We start from the raw sequence: 22,602 nt of genomic DNA, 5'->3' as shown, positions 1-22,602 counted from the left end.
ATATTTATTGTGAATATTTTTTTAAATCAGACAGGCTGGGTAGGGCTCAAGGACTGGGTTGGGCACCTCTTGTACAATGGTGTTATCTCATCTTAGAACCTTTGAGAAATATGAGCTGCCAGTGACATCAGGATGGGAAAATATTAACTGCAAGGGAGGGAACAGAGACTAGAAACCGTAGGTTGAAGTCAACATTGCTTCTGGAAGGCCAATGTCTTCCATTATTGAACAAGCAGAGACACATGTATAGGCTTTATTTCTGATACTACTCATCAAATTGAGAAAAAGAGAGTTTATGATATCATTGATGATCAGTGCTTTAGTTTATTTGATCATGTGATCATGTCTGCACCACTGGGAGATATTGTTAAATGTTTTTAAAATTTCCTCTGCCATGTAAAAAGAGTTGCTAGATATTTAAAGGTGGCAGCTAGAATTGATGGATATCTTCTTTTAATCTCACCATTTAGGTAGCTATGCAATGAGACTTTTCTTGGTCAAAGTCTGCTAACTACAACTAAGTTCATAGTAAATCCCATGACTGAACTTGTGATACAACAAATGTGAGGTACTGACCCTAGTGTTCCCCTATTTGCCTGGTCTACCTTAAATTCCTTAAGAAGATTATGATCTATGGGCAGGAAATTGCAGGGCAGGTGGGGCTCAGAGGGCATAACCAGAGGCTAGGAAATAAGAGGTGGGGTCCAAGTGGGGATTGCCTGACCAGGCCCAGGTCTCCAGGAGGAAGGCAGCTCCTGTAATGTAACACTGTCCAAACACTGAGCTGACATAAAACTGAACTATGAGTACTGAGGAAAGCAGTACTGAACTGTATGCAAGAGAGTACACTGTTCTGAAGGGAATGCAGTCTACTGTTGTGCATTTGTGAAGCTGTAATAAAGATATACTGTTTTAAGCAAGGCTGGAATCAGACTGTAGGAATCAGGCCTGTAGGAATCACAGCTCTTTCCCACATCTGGTGTCATGCATGGAAATTTTCTAAAAAGAAAAAAACACCCAGCCTCCAAGAAAGTGTCCATTGGGAGTACAGAGAGTTGTGAAGAGGACCTGTGGTTGTGAAGAGGACCAGTACTGAATCCAGGGGCCCTGTGGCTCTAAAACAAAGTACAGAGTACAGGGGTGCACAGAGCACGGTAGCTTGTGAAAGGGTGTGGCTCAGCATCTGCACTGAAGAACCCCTCCCCCCCAAGTTCAAATGTTTCAGGTAGAGAAGAAACTGTGAGTGGGCCTGGTTGCAGGGACAGCCAGGAAGTGGTGGGTTTGTACTGGCTAATGGGAGAAGCCCAGCTGGAGTTATATAGGGAATTAAAAGTGATTTAGTTATTGCTGGCTATGCAGGCTTTTTATTAAACTTTTTTTTGCCTTGAAAAAAGAAAAGAGACAGGAATACTGGAGTAGCAGGGCTGTGATATTCAGGGTATGGTCCTGGAAAAGCTGCCAGAGTGGGCTGTGAGTGCGGTGAATGGAAACAGGGCAGGGCCCTCTTCCAGCAAGCAAGCCACGCTGCAGGGAAGATGTGCAGCCACAAGAAAATTTGTAGTGAAGCAGCCAGGGTATTGCAAAACCAGCATGCAGCAAGCTGAAAGCATGACTGAAGGAACTGGCAAGCACTGATCCAGAATCTCCAGGAGGGAGAAAGAAAGTTACAAGAGAGCCTTGCAAGGAGTCAGCAGGCCTGGGCTGAGCAAAAATGTAACCAGGAAGCACACAGAGCCATGGTTAATTTCTATTTGGAGTGGAGCCTTGTGGCCTTGTCAAAAAGTGGCAGCACAGAGTGCCCAAGAGGGAACACTACAGAGTGGCCAGTGGACTGCAACACTGATTAGCCAGAGGATGGCGCTACAGGTGGTCCTGAGGAAGACCTCATAGGGTACACAAACTCTATTGGGAGTCCAGAGACTACTCCCTGAGAAGCCCTGAAAAGGGGGCAGTAAAGAACCCTGAATGGGGGGTCACAGAGAGTCCTGGAGAGGGCAACACAGACTGCCAGGAGGAGGCAGTATTGAGAAGTTGGAAGTCAGCGCTACAGGAGGTCCCAAGAAGACCCTGTATGGTTTCCAAGCATTACCGGGAGTCCAGAGATAACTCCAGTGAGAAGCCCAGCGAGAAAAGGCACAGAAAGACAAGCGAAAGATGCCATGGAGAAAGTTCTTCTTCACTCAACGCACAATTAAACTCTGGAATTTGTTGCCAGAGGATGTGGTTAGTTCAGTTAGTATAGCTGTGTTTAAAAAAGGATTGGATAAGTTGACTTAGAAAATAGCCACTGCTATTACTAGCAACGGTAACATGAAATAGACTTAGTTTTTGGGTACTTGCCAGGTTCTTATGGCCTGGATTGGCCACTGTTGGAAACAGGATGCTGGGCTTGATGGACCCTTGGTCTGACCCAGTATGGCATGTTCTTATGTTCTTATGGAGAGCCCAGAGGGTGGCAATGTAGAGACCCCAGTGAATGAGGCTGACGAGGAGCCAGCGACTAGCATGAGTGAGTGGTCAGAGTATACTGAAGTGGAAACTGCGGAGAGCTCATGGGGAGGAGTTGTAGAGTGTACAAAGGAGGAATCTGCAGAAATCCCAGAGGGAAGCGCTTAGAGAACCTGGAGGAAGAGTCCACAGAGAGCCCAGAGGATGGCGCTGTGGAGACTCCATCAACTGAGGATACAGAGGAGCCAAGGAGGGGCTCTACATTAGAGATACCAGATGCCAGGAAGCAGGCACTGCTGATTATGAGGAACCAGCACTGGTGGTTCCCCAGTCATAGAAACAAAGAAACATAGAAATGACGGCAGAAGAAGACCAAACGGCCCATCAAGTCTGCCCAGCAATCTACGCACTTTATCCATTTTTTTCCCTTTTTCTCTCTCCCACCTGTTACTATTGGCTTTCAGTACCCTCCAGCCCTAATTCCCCTCCCCCCCAATTTAGAGAGCAGCTCTGTATCTGCATCCAATTGACATCCAGCTCAATTAGGGGTAGCAACCGCTGTAACAAGCAGGCCACCCCCTTGCCCCATACTCTTACCCACCCCTGTTTTTATTTTTTTGTTTTGTTTTATTTATTTATTTATTTTTTGGAAATAGCAGCCCTCCATCTTTCCGCTCCGTGAAGGTGGAACACCAACTACTGGCCACTGGCATCCCGCTCCGTGAATGCCTCTGTGGCTACTGCCGCTCCGTGAATGCCTCTGTGGCTACTGCTGCTCCATGCAGTGTTTGAATGCCGCTGTGGCTACTGCCGCTCTGTGTAGTGTTTGAATGCCTCCACTTTATTCACGCCCTCTAGACTTGATGGATCCACAGTGTTTATCCAGTCAGTCCATAAAGCTCCATTGGGGTGGAATTTGAACCCAGAGCCAGCAAAGGACTTAGTTAAAATCTGGAGATGTGCACTGTGCGAATGGCACGCTGGGTGATGATCATGACTCTGTTGAGGGTAACCCTAAGAGATGGGCATGAGGATATCACTAGGTCCTCATTCCCAAGCACAGCTGGTGAGAAACCAGAAGAGGAATGGGATGTCTTGGATTCTCCTGGAAGGGATCCAGGAGGATGTAGGGATGCTTGACCCAATAGGTCCAAGTGGAAGGGAGGGGTATGTGAGGCAATGCCCCTATTGTACCCCTATTTACCTGTGCAGGACCAGGCTAGACACCTGGTCCACATTAAATTCCTTAAGGAGAGAAGGCTCTAAGGACAGGATCCTATGGGGCAGGTGAGACTCAGAAGGTGTAACCAGAGATTGTGGAATAAGAGCTGGGGTCCAGGTGGAGATAACTAGACTAGACCCAGGTCTCCAGGAGGAAGGCAGCTCCTGTAATGTACCACTGTCCTAACACTGAGCTGAGATGAAGCTGAACTGTGAGTATCGAGGGAAGAAATACTGAACTGCAAGTAAGAGAGTTCACTGTTCTGAAGGGAAGACAATCTACTGCTGTGTATGTGTGAAGCTGTAATAAAGATATACTGTTTTAAGCAAGGCTAGAATCAGACTACTTTGTCTCCAGGCCTGTGGGAATCAACGCTTGTTCCCACAATGAACAAGAACTCATGACCCTTATGAAATGTAGGTTGTACCCATAAGTCTACCTCTTACCTGCAGGGGTGCCCAGCTCATGGTGGATTAACAAACCAAATGAAAATTACAATGAATTACACAATGGGACACTATAGCTAGATGAAACAATAAGATTCAGAAGGCCAGAAATCTTAAGATATTTATCTATAAAGAGGAGGAAATAAATAAGGTGAATTTAAGCACAGCATGAAAACAGTTTAAATGTACTTATTGCTTACCTCCCCCATTAAGTGTATGTGCATCTATAATCTTTCTTTATTCTCCTGTGCTATTATAGTATTATAATATGTATGCATGTCTTCAACAGAATAAGGAAAAAAGTTGATTATTGTTCAAAGTCTATACCAATTTCTGTGTTATTTTACAAGTTACTGACCTCCTTATTTGTTACCTATCAGTGCCTGCAAGAATCACTTTTCCTTGCTGGCTAGTTAATTGCCCTGGGTACTCCTCCATCCCTGCACAGTCGCTTCTGCCTTTGCTGCCCAGGGCTGGGCTGAACAGGGACTCCTCTTTAATCAGCAGCTCACAGATTTCATTGGCACTGTCTGTACCTTCCAGTCACCTTATTACATATGTTTTCATACTGGAGAAAAAGATTTTCTCTGCCGGTGCAATCATGTGCTGGCAGAACTGCAATTTAAAGCGCTGTGAGCGACAGCCCCAGTTGGACTTTAACAAACGGAAGGGTTGCTTTTTTATCTTTGATTTCTATTTCAATTTTCCTTAACAGAAAAGTGGATGATGGCTTGGAGTACCCCGAGAGAAGGATTGATGAAATGAAAGGGGAATGAGCTTTGTTTCCTGCTGACTCACCCTCAGCTCTTGAAATTCTTTAGTTCGTTTTTCTTTTATTTTGCAGTTCTGATGAGAGTAACCATTGGCAAGGATATCCCTAGTGATATCACCCTTAATGCAGCTGTCTTATTGGTTTATGCTATGTGTGTGTGTGTGTGATGTCATTTGTGAGCTCATACCCATTGTTGACCAATTGGATCCTGTGTGTGTGTGTGTGTGTGTGTGTGTGAGGCTAGTGTTGATACTGCTCTCAGATTCTTTCTGGGGCACTGCAGCTTAAAGAATTAAAAACAGAACAGCTGAAAAGTAATTTATTTCAATTCAAGCAGTAAGGATTTGATTTTATTGTCCTATGGACTCTTGAAATATTGTACAGTGTATGGTAGGTAAATATAGTTTATGTCTATGGGGAAATGCTTAGTTCATCTACTCTATGTTACAGTGTTGTAATTAATAGACTTACATAATATAATTCTGTTATTTTGTAAGTTTACCACCTGTCTCCACATGTTGTCCTTCTATTCCTCAAGTTCTTCTAGCAGTATGATAATTGAATGGTGGTTCCATGTCTGCCTATACAAGCATATACATACTGTAGATCCAAGGATGTCCCCTCGTACAGATATGCCTGAAATTTTGTAGACAAGTATATCACCAGTATTTCAGTACACCATCAATCTGGGCCACATCTATGTATGGGTAGGGTTCCTGAGAGTTGCTCTGGGAGTGCAATGCCAAGTACATGATGAAACATATCTGGATGTGTTACTCTAGAAGCATACACTTCTCCCATTTATTTTCTCTATTTTTCCTAGAAAAATTATATTTGCAGTCAGATTTGTTGTGGTTATGAGGTGTTGGAGTGGATTCTTAGATATTGCGGTGATGGCCGCTCCCACAGGGAGGAGCCTCGTGAGGAACCGCAGTACCAGGCTAGACTCTCTACACGCAAACATAGAGGAGATGTCTTTATTGTACAGCACGGTGGCACTGCCTGGGAAGTGGACAGCAGTGAAAGGTAGCTCCAGCAGTAGTAGTCTAGGAATCCTCAAAAGAGAGGACCCGTCTCACTCTTGAGTTGGTGAAGACAGCGCATTGAATAGGAACAAATCCCGGATGTAGAGCGCTGCAGCTGTGAGTGAGATAGACTGATAGGTTAGTACTCACTGAAACAGAAGCTGTATCTTTGGAAATCTGGCAGGCACCAGATTAGGGAGAGCAGGCCCTCGAGGAGCGAGTACCTGGTATCACAGGATAGGCACCTGAAAGAAAGTAGAAGGGCCCCTGAGAAGGGGTACCCAAGTTAAGGTAGAATTACCCCGAAGGGCAGCGAGAGCTTCCTGCAGCAGCTAGGAAGCAGCAGAGCAGCTTAGACCGGACTGGGAAAAGAGGAAGTCACCAGCTGGAGGTAGAAGATAGGCTGATCATCCTTCGGTGAAGCGATGAGCTGGAGGAAGGATCAGTATCCAGGGGTAGGTTATCCGGAGGGAATAGGAGCAGGATCCAATGAAAAGAAAATCTGTGAAACAAGAAGATTCAGAGAAGCTAGGAAACAGCAGACCGGCTCCTAGCTAACTCAGGGAGTGAAGGTCGGAAGAAGCCTTAAATATCCCGCCTTGACATTATCCACGGGGCGGGATCAGGGCTTCCCGCTCTGGCTTCTTTAAATCCTTGCCGATAGCGCACATAGGGATGTCCAGGGGGTGGAGCTCAGAGTGACGGTGGCGGCGCAACCAGGCCTCCCGTCCGCGGGACAGGCCATGAAACACCGCAAAATGCCGGAAGGTGCCCCTCCTCTCCGTGGCGCGGCCAAGGAGATGGCCAGCCGGCAGGTGAGCAAGCTTGTCGCATCTAGCTGGGCCGAGTGGCGCAACAAGATTAACCAAGAAGGTACAAATGGCCAGAATGGGTGGACCCTTCTTATCAGCATAGTCTAATTCTAAGAGTCTCAAATCCTTCAAACTGAATGTTCCTTTCCACATCCTTAACACAAGCAGGGTCTTGACAATATAATCTGCAAATCCCATATGTGCCCAGGTTCATCTGCAAACACCTGACTTAGAAGTGGCAGTATGTTCTGACTTGTGGCAATTGGGGTTCTTCACATCAAATAAGGACAAGAGGCATAAATTCCAGTTCCTCCCACTTGGGATACTGGATGAAACCAGTTCAAAATCAGGGTTAATTCTGAATTCAAGTGTGAGAGGTGAAGGAAGGACTCCCTTAAAGAAAACTATATCTATATTTATGGTAATGCATGGGACTGCGATTATAAAATAGGACTTTGGCCAAAATCAAGTTGTTCCTACCCTTGTTTTAAAGAGTGCATGAGAATTAATTGAAAAGATTGAGTGAATTTATTAGTAGGATTTGAAAAAGACTTTCCACAAGATTGAGGATCTTGACAGTTATCAACACAGCTTAAACCAAATAATAATACAAACACTGCCTACTCAGACATTATGACATGTACTGGCAAAAGGATCTCCTAAAAAGAAAGGTCTATGGGGTATGGAATTAGTTTAACGCTTGAGTTGCATTTGACAATATGATTGTTTTTTCCTTTGTTGTATTTTCTTTTGTTATCCCCTTTCTTGATTGCTTCTTTATGGGGACTTGTAATGTATTATAATGGTTATTTCCTGCAGTGTATTTCAAGATTTATTCTCGTTATACTTCATTTTTGCTTGGCATTATTTCATGTAAATGAATTTAAATGCTAAATAAAAATAAAGTTAAAAAAATAAATACAAAGAAAGGTCTTCAGTTCTTAAGTCTTAAAACAAGACACTTTCCTTAACAAAACTGGCAAACCATTCTACAGACCTGGCCCTACTATAGCAAACAACTTTTTATGGGACTCCGCAAGCCAAACTTGGCAAACTGTCGGGATGTCCAATAAACATTGCCCACATGAATGGAGACTTCTTTGTGGCCTATAGATTTTTAAAAGAGAACTTGCATATTGTAGGGCCTTGTTGTTCATTGCCTTTTGGATTAGAGTTATGATTTTATAGGAAATCCTCGCCTCAACTGGTAACCAATGAAGTGTAGCAAGAATAGGTGTAATATGATCAAACTGAGAAGTACTAATCAAGATACCAGCTGCAGAGTTTTGTATAACCTGCAAAGCATGCAAATGATGAAGGAAGGCCCAGCTAAACAACATTGCAGTAATCAATGCCAATGAGAAATAAGGCTTGTAACACAGTATGGATCTTTAATTACCTTGGGGTCGGAGGAATATGCAACATGGTAGATGATGGCCAATGAGGTCCAATTGGCCCACTCAGGGTTTTCATGAATGCATAGTGAATATATATATATGCACATATTTTAAAAAATCTAGTTTTTCTCAGTCATCCAAAGAACAAAACTCCTTAGTGCCTCCAGCCCATTGTTTTTTTTTTTCTTTATATACAGTATACATGTTTATGCTGAATTGGGACAATTGACTTCTTCCATCTTTGAAATACTACAGATGAGGGTGTATTTTTATTTTCTCTGTTCATGATAATGGGGTCATCAGGGATTTTTTTTCATTGCTGCAAAATTGACTACAGATACACAGTGGGGTTTTTTTTTAGCCTTTCCCTAGATTATCGTGTAGAAAGAGTTACAATTGAGGTGACTGCTGAATTTGATGGTCCTCTTCTTTTAACTCATCATCTAGGGAACTATGAAGTATAGGTTGAATCCATAAGTCTACTTTTCACTTCCAAGGGTGTCCAACTCATGGTGGATTACCAAAATATGACTGTTTTGTATTTAATTTTAACTATATGACACAATATGATCCAGAAGGCTAGATCTTGGAATACCCTGAAGAAGGGTAGATATGGCCGATGACTAACCTCCTCTTACTCTGCTATTACAGATAAAAGCTAAGCACATCCTGCTTGTATGCAGTTTGAGCTGACCATATTTATTTATTTATTTATTTATTTAACATTTTTATATACCGGCATTCGTAGGACACATCATGTCGGTTCACAATTAACTGAGAAACCATATGTTTTCCCAGAGTACCTGGTGGGAGGGAGAATCCATTTCTGCCTGTTTTATATTGGTGGAAAGATAAATAAGGAACTTTTTAATCTAGTGTTCATTCAACACAGCAGATACCAGAGACCCGGAGGAGGCAGTAATCTTGGAAATGATGCTTTTATCTTCAAAGTCTGGTGCATGGAATCAGGTTTCTGTCATCAGTAGTAAAACAAATTTGAGAAAACAAGTGCTAGCAGGTGGGGAATTCTCCTTAATGGGTTTTTTTTTCTCTCTTTTGTTTACAGGTACTGAATATTAAAGACAAAAAAACAAATCAAGCCAAAACTGTAAGGGACATACTTCCTATCCATGTTTGAAGAGTGATATGGTCATATTTGGAAGAGAAGATACCAGTTCCCATTCCATAGTGAATATTTGTCATGCACACAGGTCAGCATAACTGAAAGCCTGTTTTGAAAACAGCCAAGCAGCCAATTTGGACTAGTGTGCTTTATCATATGACTTGGAGTCACATGTGACTGGGCAAAGAATAGGTGAAAATCCAGTTACAGTGGCAACATTATCCTGGCCTTACTATGTCAAGAGACTTGGACAAAAAAATCCCCAAAAATTGAATAACATTCACATTCGGGAATGTGGGAGAGGTGTATTTATGATTAAGCCTCAGGTCAAAAGTGAAGGGCATTGAGGAAGGAAAACTGTGGATTAGTGACAGCCATTTTCTTCTTGGCATCTTGTAAGTCACGATTTAGATGTTTCCTAGTGGGGAATCAATGTTCATGCCACAAGGCACAGAAAGCTATGGGACGTGAGCACCTCACTTCCTGTGATGCTTTGTGGGATGCTGGGGAAGAATAGCTGAGCTGTCTCACGAAAATCATACAGGACCTCCTTTTGATTGGGGCTTTTCAAACTGCTGTATTTCTACCACACACAGACACACTTGAACACAGTGGCAATATGTTTCTGAATAAACCAGGTCTCCTGAATAGAACCTCAGTAATTCCATCAGTGATCCTGTAACCTCCCAGGCTTGTCGTTTGACTAAGAGCAGTAATAATTGTTGGGTTATAACTCTGGGCAGTGGGGCTGTCTCACTCACTGCAAAACATACACAGCCCTGAGACTGAAAAATTCTGAAATGTGGAATTATAGTTGCTAGGATACAACTAATGTAATTCTCCCAAATTAAAAAAACAACAACCCAAAAAACAGATAAATCAGATATTCAAACAACGAAAGCTAATTACTGGATCTGTGAAAGCCCCATTCACTATAACATATGCCTCTGATGCCTTGGCCTTGTTTCCTAACACAATTGTTTTAACCTTTTGATTGCTGCTGTATCCCACTTAACGTTGGACTGTTGGTGCTAACTTCCATGTAGTCTCTATTCCTTATCTAGCAGCCATCCATCATGCCTCCTCACTATTCATCTGGGCACATGGCTACTGTTACCGTGATGGTCAGGTTCCCCTCAGATTATCCCCTGCAGCTCTTACCCTGTGAAATCTCCAGTTCTCCTAGAGTACCTATTAATCTGTAAAATATTATGAATGTTCTTTATGCAAGCCACTTGGGCATTTTGCATAAGCAGTATATAAATAATCTAAACCTAAATAATTATTAGTCAGATAGACTTTGTCGCCACCTCTCACTTCTGGGAGTGAAGCATATAGGGGCAGTCTTTCCAGTTCTGATTTTCTGGATGCTTCCAAGTGATCCAGACTGGCCAGTGTCAGAGATGCTAGACTTGATGGACCATCAGTCTGACCCAGCCTGGCACCTCTTATATTAATACATTCTTATGCTCTTAAAAAATGGAAAAAAAATGCATGCCCTTGATTCTTCCGGAGAAAGATTCATAATGGAGGATAAGTGCACTTAGGTAGAGTGCAGTGAGAATCAATTCTTCTGCACTTGGAAAAGAGACACTTTAATTGCCCCAATTCAATTGAAAGCAATGCATTTTATAAAAATAACAATGATCCACAACTTGCAGAACTGTAAAGAAACTCTCAAACATTTTGGTTTAGGGCTTCCTGCTTTGGCTTAACAAATGGATTTAGTATCTACTTCCTGCTCCTGAGGCTGACTGGAGCTGAGACTGAAAGAAAGAGAGGTATTGTAGGGGAAAATTGATGCCAGGGGACCAGCTCGTTGTCAGTTCTGTACACTGCCATGCAGAGGACTCCTGAATTCAATTTGCTGGTCAGGTCCCCTGCTTCCCTGGGATGAGCGGGGCTGGGGATACTGTGGAGGCAAGTTCCTATTATTTATTTATTTACAAATCTTTGATATTCTTCCCTTTTCCAATAAAGGCCTCAAGGCAGATCACAATCAATTTTAGAATTTAATTTACAGGTACAATAACAATAATCTTAGTTGTAGGGTCATGTGCATCTAAGAGCAGGGAGTCTTGTTCATCGTACATAGAAACATAGAAACATGACAGCAGAAAAAGACCATATGGCCCATCTAGTCTGCCTATCCATCCAACTAATTTAGCATTATATTTGTCATCACTTCCTTAGAGATCCCCTGAAATTATCCCATGCTCTCTTGAATTCAGATACTGCTTTTGACTCCACCACTTCCACTGGGAGACTGTTCCTCACATCCACCACCCTCTCTGTAAAGAAATATTTCATGAAGATTACTTCTGAATCTACCTCCTTTCAACCTCATCACATGACCCCTTGTTCTAGAGCTTCCTTTCCATTGGAAAAAGGCTCCCCTCCTGTGCATGGAAACCCTTGAGAAATTTGAATGTCTCTATTATATCTCCTCTGTCTTGCCTTTCCTCCAAGGTATACATGTTTATATTTTTCAGTCTATTCCCATATGCTTTAGAACAAAGACCACTGACCTTTGAAGGTGTGGTCTCCAGAACTGTACACAGTATTCCAAGTAAGGTCTCACCAGTGACTTATACAGAGACAATATCTCCTCCTTTTTTCTGATGACCATTCTTTTCCCATTGATAACAGGGCTGAATTAGCCATGCTGTCATGGGAACTGTCCATCAGGGCCCAGGAGGCGGAGCTTCTTAGTAGAATACAGAGCTTTGCTCTGTGCAGCCGCACTTCCCGCGCAGAAAAACAGTCTCTCCTCAGTCTGTTTTTCTGTGCGTGGGAGTGCACACGGGAGCTTCTCCTAAGCCAAGTTTTAAAAACAGAAGAAAAAATGTCAAATTAGCCAGAACCGAGGCCCTCAGGGTTCAAACCCTGCACTTGCGGCAAGATCATGTCCATCACAGATGGACATGATCGCTGTTATCGGTGCCTCAGACCCGATCATCAGGAGGCCTCCTGTAAGCACTGCGGCAGGATGTCGCCACGGGTCCGCCATCAGAGGGCCCAGAAAATCCAAGCCATCCAGGCGGAGCAATCGGGCACGTATGCCCTGCCATCCGAGGCTCACTCATTGCCGGGTCCGGAGCAGCCAAGGACCCAGACGGTAAGACGGGTGGTGTCCGTAGGCCCTTCCACTTCCAGGACTGGGGGATCCATTGGAGGCATCGCGCCCAGAGTCGAAGCCAGGAACGGTACTGCTCAAAGCGGCAGCACCGGCAAAAAGAGGCCAAGACGCACGGCAGAGGTGATTTGCACCGGCCGGTGTTGAGAGGCTCCACAGGTGCATCGTCAGCATTGATGCCAACGAGGCACAAGCTGAAGGCGCCGAGTCCTAACCCCTCAGCGGCACGGGATCAGCGCAGTCCACAGCGCATGCGTCGAGGGCCGACGCATCGACTGGAAGAGCGCCGGTAATGACGCAAGGAGCGTCAATCTCAACGCACGTAGCGTTGATAGTGACGCAAGGTGTGTCAAAGAGAACCCATGAAGCCAAAAAACGACGCAGGCTGCGTCGGGAACAATGCAAGAACCGTCTAAGTTGACGCATTCAATACACAGCTCGAAGCATGGACAACCAAGATCATTCATGGCAGGACAACCGGCACAGGGAAGGTCAAAACCGACGCATGCTGCGTCCGGACCGACGTTTGGGTCCAAATATTCGACGCATGCCGAGATACCGTCGATGCAGGGGTTGACTCCTCATACCAGTGATGCCCAATCAGAACATAGGAGATGGAAAGAGAAGAGAAAAGCAAGGGTGACGGAAAGCCATTCACAGTCGTCCCCATCCCTCGAGGGGAGATCTGCCAACGCCTCGCACCATAGGGACATACATCTCCCTAGCCCTCGGGTTTCCGAACGATCCATATCCCCAAGGAGTAAGGGGTATGCTAGGTCGACAACACATTCGGAAGAGGAGTATGTAAGGATTACATTGTCTTCCTCCTCCTCCCCATGTCAGACATCTCCCCCTCATTCACCTGGTTCTAACCAGGAGACTGAGGGAACAGATCTATGAGAAGCAGTTTGGAAGAGAAGGAGATCAGTGTTAGATATGGAATACACTGCCCCACTTCTTAGCGAGATGCCGTGGAAACCAAGGATGTCTCCGAAGACACAAAAGGCGTTTTCACAGCTCTCATCTGCTCTAGCAGGATTATTTGACACATTACAATCCACGTTTCAACTCCCTCCGTCTCCTACGGGCAGTACATCACCTTCGCCTCAACCACGCTTGTTATCAGAACGACCGGGAGAACCCTCCCCGCAGGATCCAAGGGATCTCTCCCCACCAGGTCCATCTCAGCTGGCGACTCTACCCCCGAGGAAGGACAGGTCCCCGACAGTGGTAGATTCAGATTCAACTTCTTCATCTTCCTCATCATCTACTGGATATCCCTCCGACCCGCCGGAGGACACACCGGAACCCTACTTGCCCCCAGAAGATCTCTCTTATCCAAAATTCTTGGATAAGATGGGGGCTATTCTTAACCTAGAGGTTCAAAAGCTACTGGATCCTCGGGCGGAAATACTTGGTATCCTTAAAATATTTGATATCCTAGCGGAACCCTCCTCCCTTCCGTCCCACAAGGTGTTGGATTCCATCCTAGAAAAGATGTGGGAGTCTCCCTACACTACCACACCGGTGTCCAGGAAAATGGATCTTAAATTTAGAATGTAAAAATCTCAGTTCTACTCCACGCCACAACTCCCACACTCTTCACTAGTTGTAGAATCGGCGATGCAGAAAGCCAAATGGTCTAAATTACATGGATCGGCGCCTCCAGGGAAGGAGCAACAACTCCTAGATAACTTTGGGAAAAGAGCATATCAGTCCTCCATGCTTTCTTCCTGGATTAGTCAACACCAGTTCTATCTGGTCAAGGACTTATATGAAATTCTACAAACCCTGAAAACCGCGCTGCCCAATCCAGACTCCTCATCGTCTTCAATAACTCAACCGATTCAGGACCTGGAAGAGGGCATCAGACACCTCCTTTGCATGGTGTACGAAGGGTTTGAATAGTCGGCTCACACATCAGCCTCGGCAATTGCCGCATGCAGAATGGCCTGGCTCCAATCCAGTGCCATTCGGGAAGAGCTACACAAGCAGATAGGGAATATACCATGCAAAGGGGACAATCTCTTTGGCGAAAAAGTCCAAGAGACGGTCACCAACTTGAAAGACCAGGCAGTTGTGGTTCAATCGCTGACCCAAAACCCCTCCTTCGGCATGCCACGTAGGTATTACACACCCACCCGCAGGCAACCATATACCCGTTGGCCTTTCCGACACTATCAACAATTTTGCTCTGCTCCTTATAATCCACCGCAGCGGGCGACACCTCAACCTCTTCAACCTAGAAGAGGTAGACTAAGACGACAGCGACCGACGACATAGCAGTCTCAAGCGGCAGCTAAATCAACCCCCTCTTTTTAGTACAGCTGCCATCATCACTGCCACTGTACCCACCAGGCATGATTTCCTTATGCCTACCATACTGGGAAGCCATCACCACAGATCTATGAGTTCTAGAAATAGTAAGACAGGGATATCAACTCCGTTTCAACACCAAACCCACTCTGCCACATCTACTGCCCCACCGAACTCTAGGGCAGCAGAATCAATTGCAACAGGAAATCGCATCCCTCCTCCAACAGCGAGCGGTCTGTCACATTCCATCACATGCTCGCAACAAGGGGTTTTACTCACCGTATTTCCTAATTCCCAAGAAAACTGGAGGACAGAGACCGATCTTAGATCTCAGGGAGTTGAACAAACATTTAGTCAAAGAGAAATTCAAAATGGTGTCCCTAAAAACTATCTTACTACTTCTCCAACCCAAGGACTGGATGTGCTCAATAGATTTGAAAGATGCCTACACCCACATTCCTATACACCACTCTTCGTGGCAGTACCTATCCTTCCACTTTCAGAAACAGCATTATCAATACCAGGTACTACCCTTTGGCCTTTCAGCAGCCCCCAGGGTCTTCATCAAATGCATGGCAGTGGTGGTGGCACATCTCCGTCAACGGAGCATCAAAATCTTTCCCTATCTGGACGACTGGCTCATAGTAGCATCTGAACCACAGATTCTCAACGACTGCATCCACCAGATCTTTCAATGTTTGAACAGTTTAGGAATCATACCAGAAATCTATTCTCACTCCAACGCAATCCCTTCAATTCATTGGAGCGCATCTCGATACCATCCGCGCCAGAGCTTTCCTACCGACAGAAAGGAGACTAGAGATGCACTGTCTCTTTCGAGCCATCTGAGTACTCAAGAAGCCTTCGGCAAGACAAATCCTCACCATCGTGGGTCACATGGTGGCAGCCATTTATACAGTTCCCAATACAAGACTACACATGTGTCATCTACAGTGGGGACTCAAACGACAATGGAAACAGCACTCACAGCCATTAACGACAAGAGTGAATTTTAACTCAGGCAATGCTACAGGATATACAGTGGTGGCTCAAGAACAAGAATCTAAAAACAGGGGCGCTGTTCTACACCCCCTCGCACAATGCACAATGCAGTGCTGACTACAGATGCCTCCCGCATAGGCTAGGGGTCACATCTGGACCACCTGCAAACCCAGGGACTATGGTCCACCCAGGAACAATGCCTGCAGATCAACCTATTGGAACTCAAAGCGATAAAGAATGCTTTGAGTGTGGAAGGAACTCCACACGTTCCTTCTGCACTTAAAAGGCCAAAGGGCCATGGTCTACACCGACAATCAAGTGGTGATGTTCTACATCAACAAGCAAGGAGGGTCAGGTTCCTGGTCCTTGTGCAGGGAAACCCTGAAAATTCTAGATCATCAGCTCGTCACTCCATACACCTACAAGCGATGTACCTGCTGGGAGCCATCAACACTCAAGCTGACCACCTCAGCAGGATATTTTACCCTCACGAATGGACACTCAACCAACAAGTAGTGGATACTTTGTTCGAAGACTGGGGACAGCCGACCATGGACCTCTTCACGACAGAATTCAATGCGAGACTCCCTCGTTTTTGTTCAGTTTGGCCCAGCCAAGGCCGGACAACACAGGATGCGTTCCTCCTACCATGGACAGAACCTCTCATGTATGCATTCCCTCTGATACCCCTCATAATAAGGACATTACAGAAATGCATAAGAGACGCAGCTCAATTAATCTTGATAGCACCAGCGTGGCCATGCCAACTGTGGTACACTCATCTACCATACCTGTCAGTAGCGGACCCAATCTTGCTACCATGTCACGAAGATCTCTTGATACAAGACAAGGGAACCCTGCTACATCCCATGCACAGCTCCCTACACTTGACAGCATGGAAATTGAGTGGCTCCTCTTGACGGAACAAGGAATATCACTGTCCATGCAGGCTGTTCTCCTGGCCTCGAGAAAACCCTCTACCCATCGGAATTATAGCTTCAAATGGAAGCGGTATACAGCATGGTGCTCCTCTGAGGGACTACATCCCTTGGAATGCTCATCTGAAAAGTTACTGGATTATCTGCATTCCTTGTATCTTACGGGACTCGCAACCTTGTCGATTCGAGTACATCTCAGTGCAATAGCCGCTTACCACCGACCGTATAAAGGACAACCCGTCTCCGTCCATCCTTTCATTTCAAGATTTCTGAAAGGCCTCACTCATCTACGACCTCCAATCTCAAAGCCTCCGGTGCCATGGAATCTCAATTTAGTACTGGAACAATTGATGGTGGCGCCCTTTGAGCCAATGGATGAGGCCCACATCAAATATCTCACATGGAAAGTAGTATTCCTCATCACACTGACGTCAGTGAGCTTCAAGCGTTGGTGCACTACAGTCCATACCTACAATTCTTCCATAACAAAGTAGTGTTGCAAACACACCCCTCTTTCCTACCAAAAGTAGTCACCCAGTTCCACCTGAGCCAATCCCTCGAGTTACCAACGTTCTTTCCCAAACCACATCAGAACGATAGGGACCGATTACTGCATACATTAGACTGCAAGAGAGCGTTGGCGTATTATAAGTGACGTACACATTTGGAGACATGGGTGTCCCAATTATTTGTTTCTTTCAACCCGAACGCTCCTGGGCTTCTGGTGGCAAAACAGACTATATCCAGCTGGATCACCCAATGTATTCAATTTTGCTACACTAAGAGGAACTATCCTTAGCTTCTCGCCCGAATGCACACCAAGTAAGGGCAGTGTCCACCTCACTAGCCCACCTCTCTCAAGTACTACCCATAGACATCTGTAAGGCAGCAACGTAGTCTTCCTTACATACGTTTATGTCTCAATACTGTCTGGACCAACAGATATCGTAAGATGCTAAGCTGGGAAGAGTTGTATTACAAGCAAAATCCATCTGAGTTACAACTGACTATCCACACCTTTGATCACGCAACCCCCCCCCCCCCCCAAAAAAAAACCCAAACAAACCAATCAAGCTAGAAACTATTGAAGCGTGATCGGGAGCTTAAGACTCCCATGACAGCATGGCTAATTCAGCTCTGCTATCAACGGGAAAAAGCAAGTTTGCTTACCGTAAACGGTGTTTCCGTAGATAGCAGGATGAATTAGCCATGCTGACCCACCCACCTCCCTGGATAGTCTGCACATTATTCATGAACTGCTACATCACAGACTGAGGAGAGACTGTTTTTCTGCGCGGGAAGGCACGTGAAGCCGCACAGAGCAAAGCTCTGTATTCTACTAAGAAGCTCCGCCTCCTGGGCCCTGATGGACAGTTCCCATGACAACATGGCTAATTCATCCTGCTATCTACAGAAACACCGTTTACGGTAAGCAAACATGCTTTTTCCCTATGCAGTCAAATATCTTTCTGGCTTTTACTGTCGCTTTATCCACCTGTTTGGCCACCTTAAGATCATCAGATACAATTACTCCCAGATTCCGCTTTTCCTTTGTGCTCAGAAGAATTTCACCTCCAATACTGTACCTTTCCCTTGGGTTTTTGCATCCTAAATATATTACTCTGCATTTTTTAGCATTAAATCTTAGCTGCCAGACCTTAGACCATTCCTGGAACTTCGCTAGATCCCTGTGGTGACACCTAGTGGCAGACTTAGGGTCCACATTAGCAGGGTTCCAGAGTCAACTGTATCCTGTGGCTCTTGGCTGAGCAGGTTTGCTGTGATGGCTGGGCTGAAGCATGGATGGGTGGGAAATAAATTCAGGGAAACATCCCAGGTAGCTGTGATTGAAGGCTCTTGGCATCATAGTACAACAAAGGCTTGCTCTGATTGACCTGAAAGCCCAAAGCAGCAGGAGGAACCTGCCAGGTCAAATAAATTAATGGATCATAGGTATGGGCTGCAATGAAGCAAGATTGCTGTAGCCTTTATTTCATAGAGGGCTCTCAATTTTTTTGTCTTGGTAAAGTGTTTATGTTGTATTCAATGTACTTATGTTTTGCTTTATTGTTTGCTATATTATCTATGTTTTTTGTACACTATTTAGGATTGTACTTTCAAAATAAGGGGTATATAAGCACTTAAAAAAAAACCAATTAAGAGGAACAAATAGCATAAAGATAAGAAATTAAGCAATCAGAATAGGTCAACCAGTCTTACTACCAAGACATTGTGCATTCTCCCAGCTGATAGAGTCGAACTGGAACAGCTTCTTCGTTTTTTGTCCCCTGTTTCACAGAAGCAGATTAAGAGCTTTTGCTTTTATGCTGTTTGAACCACAGCCTTTGCTGCTGCACCTTCAGCATTCAGATTTTGGTCAATTACTTATTAAATCACTGGGCACCATCACCAGCCACATCAAGGAGAGCTGTGTTGTGCAAGCAGTGTGGACCATGATATCTTTAATGATTGAGATCAAATAATCATGTAATGAAGGACTAGGACTGTTGGCAACTTTTCTTATTTTATGCTGACTGCTGAGATAATACAGAGCTTTACAATGCTGTATCTTGTTTTGATTTCCAGGGTAATGGTGCGTTTGACAGTCTGGCTGGAATTCCAAAGCCTCTGAATCATTCCTGGAGACCGAACCAGTCTAAGTTCAAAAGGAGCAGGGACCCAGCAGGTGACGGAGGAGCTGTTGAGTGAATCCTTAGGGGACCCAGTTCTCTCATCTGGCCCCCAAGATGTTAATTTTCTGACTTTGCTTCTATTAAATTTGTCTACTCCAGTGCATTCCCAGGAGGAGTTAAAAGGCCTTTTTTTCTCCTCCAATCTCCTCCCAAAGTGTCCATTAGGACAAATAAATAAACAAGAACAATAATACCTACTGCCAAGAGCAATGTCACTGTTAGAAAATGGATGTTCCCAAACTAAATTAACAAAACAAATTCTTTAAAATAATAAATAAAATGAGCCACACTGTTATGTGCAGCATGAAACCATTAACATTCCTTGTTGTACTATAAGTTAACTCCCATGGAATGTGGCCACTGAAAGGCCAGCATTGACATTCCATCTTCTACTCTAATTAATGCCTGTTGAGTTTGGTTATTGAGTGTAACGTGCTTCATCTCTGGTCTGAAGAGCCTCCGGTAGCGTGTTGCATCCAAAGAACATGACTGAACTTTCTGCAGCTCTTGAGCCCTTTCATAAGTCCTGATGGCAGAACTTCCTGTGAAATGCTTAGATGATGTCACATCTTGCCTAGTATAAAGGGAGGCTCAGAACTACTACTCAGTGCCTTCGTAATAGGTCTCCTGGCTTCCTTAGCAGTGCTAGTTGCCCAGCATGTTCTTCTGCATTCCTGGCGTTCCTGCTCTTGCTCCTGGTGTCCTCCTTGTGAGTCCTGTGGTTCCCTGTTCCACTCTCGGTTGTCCTCACCTGCCTTGGTGCTTGTTCCTGTGTTTTTTTGTCTCGACCTAGCTTGGTCAGCTGTGTAGCCTCTGTCACCACCTTTGCATCATAAAAGGAAAGTCCTGCCGACTGCCAGAACCTGAGGACTCAACCCAAGAGGGAGGTGGTTGGCGAGACAGAAGCCCTACTCCCGTGGTGTGTCAGCTGCCACCTGTTAAGGCCTATCTTGTGCTTGCAAGATAGGCAAAAGGTTCCCTCCCCCACCCCGGCGTGACATTCAGTGACTGGTGGAAATGCTTAGTTTTGTAATGAACCATAAGTGTTTTTTTAACTAAACTGACATAAAGCACTAGATAGGCAATATTTATGGAGCTCTGTCAATTAACTTAATAGCATAGTGCAAAATAATTATATTTCAGTATTTATGCAGCAAATTAAAAATCAGCATTGTGTCCACAACCCCTTTGTTAATAGATTACCATTGCGTGTAGCCACATGTACCAGCCTGCTGATTCACTAGGGAGGATTTTGTGAATTTTGCTAATGGAATTGCTTTTTTGTATTCAAACTGTCCGGAGTTGTTACAATATTTTTGAAAGTCTCCACACGCCCAACCCTGCCATTGCAGCAACAGTCCTTGGCCGGGGATTACAGACTGCAGTTCCCTCAAGAACCTACTCGGTATTGTAAACAGAAAATGTGCATAAGTCAATAGAATAGGATAGCACCCTAATAAGAGAGATATTGGGGGTGATAGGGAGGTCATGCAGCAGTACTGATATGATATATATAATGCACTTTAGGTCATGATTAAGATGTCCAAGGTGATCTGATAGCTAAGTTCATGAGGCAGCAGCGGCAGCAGCAACAGGATCTTGTCTAGGTTAGGCAGGTATGAGTTTATTCATTTGATGGGACTTGGAGAAATATAGATCTACTATGTCTAATATGACTTTATCTATCTATATGCCAAATCTTAAGGCAGTTTCTGCGAGATGCATAATAATAATTGGATTTTAGTCTGCCTTTCTAAATAATACTCAAGACAGCTTACATCATTATGGATAATTCATGTACAATAAAAATGTTCTTCCTGCCCTTTTTATCTTTGCATATTATTGCGTTACAGTTTGTGTTAGATTATTAGATCTAGGAGGGTAGGCCAGAAGTACAAGAGGGCATCTGGTGCTATCGTCATCTAATTATGTTTCAGCTTTCCCTGTCAGCCAGGGCTGTAATGTCTTAAAAACCAGAAAGATCAGCTAGAAGTGGTCTGTTTGTGTCCAAACAGCGCTCTGCTTTCTTCCCCGGCCCCTCCTCCATTAACCACACTCATTCATTCCGTAATACACATACAGCTCTTGGCATGCTGCCAAGCCCTAAACAAGTTGCTCTTTCCTAGCTAATCGTTGATACAACAGGAAGACCTTGATCATCCCTCTTGACATGAGTAAGGATGTTATCTGCCCTGATGTACGACCCATAGTCAGATAATGTCCTCTGGCAGTGGCCTTTCTTTGCCGGAGATGTAAAGTACAATGATTATGCTATAAACAGGCAGATAATGCAGCACAGACTTCACTAGTTCATAGACCTAATTGAAGTAGGAATGGGTAGAAATAGCATAGCTTTCTTTGTTCCCTTACTACTGTGACCGTAATGGTGCATCTAACAAGAACAGAGACTGCAGTCTTCTTTTATGCCTCAGAGAAAAAGTAGTTACACCAAACGATCTCAATGGAGACATTGAATGGAGTTATTTTTTCTAATTGTTGACTTATTTGTTAAGAGATGTCTTCATTAGGTCCATTAGATGACACATTGAATGACATCACTGACAGCTGTCATTTGATTGTACACCTTTTACGTAATCACATGAGCAATCACTCTACCAATCACTTTAAAACGCATTCAATGCCAGCATGCAGTGGACGTCTTGAAAGTAACGGACATTTCGGATTGATAACAAAGATGCCTGTAAGTGCTGATGCTTGTTTTTAAATGGCTGTTGTGACTCTAGGTTCCTGACCATGTGTTTTATTTTTAGTGCAAGTAAGCCGGAGAAGTGCTATCAAGTGCTGCTTAGACCCCTGATGCAGGACTACAAAACATAGTACTGTGTCAGGTCAGATGTCCCACAAACAAGCAAGTTGAAGCTGTGTGAAGAGAAGTAATCTTGATGTCTGGATTATAATTTTAAATGCATAACAAAGAGAAAAATATTTTAAAAAGAGTTGAGCACAAATCTACACTTTGGACGGATGATTATTTGTGACCCTGTATAAACGTATGTAAGCCTAATTTTGGTGTTACATGCATGAGTGATATGATGGTCCTTCACTTGTGACATAAATAATTGTTTATTAGTTCATGAATGCTTATCTTGATATATTTACAGAAGTTGCGTTTATTGAATTGACTCATTTATCTGGGCTACCATTCAATGCCAAGAAGTGAAGTGTCATGCATTTGGGGTGCTGAAATTCAAATGAGCTGTATGTGATGAGGAGCAAAAGACTGATGTGCAAGGACCAAGACCTTGGGGTGA

At 44.3% G+C, this 22,602-nt stretch overlaps 1 long non-coding RNA gene across 1 annotated transcript; it reads left to right on the top strand.

Annotated features, from left to right (window-relative positions):
- Positions 1 to 5,161: 5,161 nt before the first annotated feature.
- Positions 5,162 to 22,326, top strand: LOC115100595. The gene is made up of 4 exons (XR_003859142.1): positions 5,162 to 5,278; positions 9,189 to 9,333; positions 19,224 to 19,323; positions 22,102 to 22,326. It is a non-coding gene; the product is annotated as an uncharacterized LOC115100595 (long non-coding RNA).
- Positions 22,327 to 22,602: the final 276 nt, after the last annotated feature.

This window comes from Rhinatrema bivittatum, chromosome 11 (genome assembly GCF_901001135.1).
Source record: "Rhinatrema bivittatum chromosome 11, aRhiBiv1.1, whole genome shotgun sequence".
Lineage (NCBI taxonomy): Eukaryota > Metazoa > Chordata > Amphibia > Gymnophiona > Rhinatrematidae > Rhinatrema > Rhinatrema bivittatum.
The sequence above is the reverse complement of the archived record's forward strand: the minus strand, read 5'-3'. Positions and strand labels throughout refer to the sequence as shown.